The following is a 4,754-nucleotide window of genomic DNA, read 5'->3' on the forward strand; positions in this document are numbered from 1 at the left end:
GGTTGGCATGTAAAGGTTGGTGTCCCATCAACATTACTTACAGAATTAGGAGACTGTTGACCAAACTCTTCAACTGAACTGAATGCCACATTTCCTCCCTGTCATTGTCAACATGGCCGCCGTTTAGTGCGTGCAGTGTCCATCATTCAAGCACTGCATTTTCCCGCCATTGTTAGGGGATCATCCTGGCACTTTCAGTGCACTGGCTCAAGTGAAATTCTCAGCTTGAGCACCCTAGGCACTGTAACGGTAGGGACACATAGGAGGCGAAGCAGGCGAAGCGAAGAGAGGCGAAATCCAACCGTCATCAGGTCGTCGCGGCGAATCAAATGGCATGGAACAGTTATGTTGTTGATTTGATTGGGCCGCGGCAGGCGAATTCGCTCCTCATTTGCATGACATTAAACTTTCTTTAATAATTTCGCTTCGCTTCGCTCCTGTTCGCTTGCCATCGCTTGCCCTCGCCTCTCTCATTGGAATGAATGGCAAAGTTCGCAAATTCGCGNGTATGTGTCCCTACTGTAAAACATTGCCCGAAGTGCACAAGTGCGGCATTTGAGACACAGCCCATGGCATGATAGGAGAGGAACGAGGAGTGAAGAAGAGGCAGCATGAATAGAGAGGAAGATAAAGACAGATTGCATGAAATGAGGAAGGAGGAGAAAGGGATTGCATTAAACGAGAGGGAGGAGGAGAAAGGGATTGCATGAAATGAGGAAGGAGGAGAAAGGGATTGCATTAAACGAGAGAGAGGAGGAGAAAGGGATTGCATTAAACGAGAGGGAGGAGGAGAAAGGGATTGCATGAAATGAGGAAGGAGGAGAAAGGGATTGCATTAAACGAGAGGAAGGAGGAGAAAGGGATTGCATGAAATGAGGAAGGAGGAGAAAGGGATTGCATGAAATGAGGAAGGAGGAGAAAGGGATTGCATTAAACGAGAGAGAGGAGGAGAATGGGATTGTATTAAACGAGAGGGAGGAGGAGAAAGGGATTGCATGAAATGAGGAAGGAGGAGAAAGGGATTGCATGAAATGAGGAAGGAGGAGAAAGGGATTGCATGAAACGAGAGGAAGGAGGAGAAAGGGATTGCATTAAACGAGAGGAAGGAGGAGAAAGGGATTGCATTAAACGAGAGGGAGGAGGAGAAAGGGATTGCATTAAACGAGAGGGAGGAGAGAAGGGCATTACATGAGATTAGGGAGAAGAGGGAAGGAGGTTTGAAGGCTAGGGATGCCTAGTAGCATGCAAATGACAATAACAATCTACTCCCACACCTTCTCAACAGCCTTCCTGCCTGTCTGTCTGTCTGTCTGTCTGTCTGTCTGACTGTCTGCCTCTGTGTGTGTCTGCCTGTCTGTCTGTCTGCTTGTATTTTTTGTCCCCCTCCTTGCCTGTCTGTCTGCCTGCCAGCCTACATGTCTGCCTGCCTTCATGTCTGCCTACAGTACATGTCTGTCTGTCTGTCTGTCTGTCTGTCTGTCTGTCTGTCTGTCTGTCTGTCTGTCTGTCTGTCTGTCTGTCTGTCTGTCTGTCTGCCTGCTTGTATTTTTTGTCCCCCTCCCTGCGTGCATGCGTGCACACGTTTGTGTGTTCTTGCCTGCATGCCTACCTGCCTGCCTGCCTGCCTACCCGTCTGTCTGTCTGACGTGTCTGTCTGGCTGACTGTCTGTGTGGCTGTCTACCTGCCTTCTTGGTTCCTGTCTTATTTCCTGCATGCTTGTCCGCCTGCCTGTTTGTCTGCCTGTCTGCCCCCTTCACAATTCCTGCACGCCTGCCTGCCAACACTCCAACACTTCGGCTCTCTGTCTGTCTGTCTGTCTGTCTGTCCGCCTGTCTGTCTGTCTGCCTGTCTGCCCCCTCATAGTTCCTGCCTGCCTGCCTGTCTGTCTGTCTGCCTGTCTGCCCCCTCATAGTTCCTGCCTGCCTGCCTGCCAACACTCCGGCTCTCCGGCTGTCTGTCTGCCTGCCTACCTAAATGTCTGCCATATCTGTCTGTCTGTCTGGCTGGCTGTCTGTCTGTCTGTCTGGCTGGCTGGCTGTCTGTCTGTCTGTCTGTCTGGCTGGCTGTCTGGCTGTCTGGCTTTCTGTCTTGCTTCACGTCTTATTTCCACCTACCAACACTCCTGCTCTCTCCAAACGTTCTGCCTGCCAGTCTGTCTGCCTGTCTGTCTGTCTGCCTGTCTGCCCCCTCATAGTTCCTGCCTGCCTGCCTGCCTGCCAGTCTGTCTGTCTGTCTGTCTGTCTGCCTGTCTGCCCCCTCATAGTTCCTGCCTGCCTGCCAACACTCCAAACGTTCCTGATTGAAGCCATAAAAATCGTGACGGCGTATTGATCAGTCCACAATTAAGCCTCTCCATTCTGCGGGTGACGCGACGCCAAGGAGACGGAGCCATTTCTTGTAGCCCGCCGCCCCGAGGGAGATTACGCTAAAGCAAATCTTTCAAGCTGCCTGTCACTTTTAACATCATTTATCAGGCGCTGAGAGAGAGGGGGGTGGGGGGGGGTGCTGCCTGCCTGCCTGCATGACTTTTGTCTCAATTTACAAAGGAAGGCATGCAGGCCTGGAGTGAATGGAGAGGAGAGGAGAGGAGAGGAGAGGAGAGGAGAGGAGAGGAGAGGAGAGGAGAGGAGGAGATGAGAGGAGAGGAGAGAAGGAGAGGAGGGGAGAAGAGATGAGGAGGAGATGAGATGAGATGAGAGGAGATGAGAGGATAGGAGAGGAGAGGACAGGAGATGAGATGAGAGGACAGGAGAGGAGAGGAGATGAGATGAGATAATGAGAGGAGAGGAGAGGAGATGAGAGGAGAGGAGAGGAGACGAGCCGAGAGGTGAGGAGAGGAGAGGAGAGGAGCGGAGAGGATCGAGAGAGGAGAGGAGGGGCGGGGGGCGGAGAGGAGAGGAGAGGTGAGAGGAGAGGTGAGAAGAGAGGAGGAGGACAGGAGAGGAGAGATGAGGAGAGGGGAGGAGAGGAGAGCAGTGGTTGGAGCAGAGAGGAAGGGGGGGGCGGAGAGGAGAGGAGAGGAGAGGAGAGGTGAGAGGAGAGGTGAGGAGAGAAGAGGAGGAGAGGAGAGGAGAGGAGAGGTGAGAGGAGAGGTGAGGAGAGAAGAGGAGGAGAGGAGAGGAGATGTGAGGAGAGAAGAGGAGGAGAGGAGAGGAGAGGAGATGAGAGGAGGGGAGAGGAGAGGAGATGAGAGGAGGGGAGAGGAGAGGAGAGGACAGGAGAGGTGATGAGAGGTGAGGAGAGAAGAGGAGGAGAGGAGAGGAGGGGAGCGGGGGGGAGCGGAGGGTAGCGGAGGGGAGTGGAGGTGAGCGGAGGTGGGCTGGGATGCAGGTTTGTCAGGTGGCATTCTTGTTGACACCCAAAGATGAAGATTTACGTACAGTATGTAAATATGAAAACATGTCGCTGCCATGATACAGACCTGTGTTCTGAAAAAAAAAATCGAAATAATAATAATAATAATAATAACCATAATATTATTAATAATAATAATAATGTTCTGAAAATGATATCCGAATGTTAGGATACCAGTAGTTCATACACACAAGCTCCCACATAAAAGTATGGCATGCATATAGAGAATGCATAGAAAGGACTGCAGTTATGTGTGCAAATAGAAGTCCATCATTATTATAATTATAATTCAGTGATATGCAATTTGCATTTAATTAGCGTTCATATTTAGGAGCACCTATTAGTATATAAATATGTTATGCCTATAGCATAATTATACCAGTCACAAAAACAGGTTACATGCAGGTCTAATGAAGGCAAAAACCAGCCAATCGAAGAGAGGCGAAATTCAGTGTTCCATTCTGGCAGCTCAGTGGTCCTCAGGTCGTCATGGCGACTCAAATAGAATGAAAACTTTATGTTGTGGATTTGATTGGCCACCATTGGCAAAATTCAAATGTCATTTTGTATAATACTAAACTTGCCTTCGCCTCCCTCATAGGAATGAATGACGAAGTTTGCTTCGTTTGGCCAAATTCACGTGCATGTGACAGATAGACAAATAGAATGTTTATTGTCCTTGTGGAAAATACATACAAACAAAATACTCCCTCCCCCCCTAGACAGAACACAGGATGACATAGGACAAAAACCCTCATATCTTAAATGCAGTACAATGGAAAAATGCAGTTATTCAGACCAAGTGCAAGGGGTTATTCAGCTGCAGTTTTACAGTTAGATCCGTACCCGGCATAACCGCAGAGATACACCAGCGGCGATCTGAGCGAGTCGAGCGACGGAAGTAATTGACTTTGTATTGAGTCGAGAGACAAAAGCGATTCTGGAGACTAGAGCAATTTGCGCGACGAGCGCGACAATTTGAAGTTGAAATCTTTTCAACTTTCTATGACGCGGTTCGGCGACAAGCCGCGACAGCCAATGACTGTATAGAGGTCAGTGGCCACAGCCAATGGGAATGCTTGAATGCTTTGCCTTCTGCCTGTACGGACATACTCTGGTCTCCTCAATCTCTCGTATCGCTTGCTGCTACACTCTGTCGCTTGAATCGCGTCGCCGCTGGTGTATCTCTGCGGTAAGAGTGACTATACTGGGCACAGTCTTGTTCTGCATCTCTATAGAGAGAGCTCTACTGGCCAGGCCAGGAGGGAGACGGTTAAATTGGTGTCAGGCTAACCCCAAACACACACACACACATGCACGCACGCACGCATGCACACGTGCACACACACACACACACACACACACACACACACACACACACACACACACACACACACAC

The sequence above is a fragment of the Engraulis encrasicolus genome, chromosome 20 (assembly GCF_034702125.1).
Source record: "Engraulis encrasicolus isolate BLACKSEA-1 chromosome 20, IST_EnEncr_1.0, whole genome shotgun sequence".
Lineage (NCBI taxonomy): Eukaryota > Metazoa > Chordata > Actinopteri > Clupeiformes > Engraulidae > Engraulis > Engraulis encrasicolus.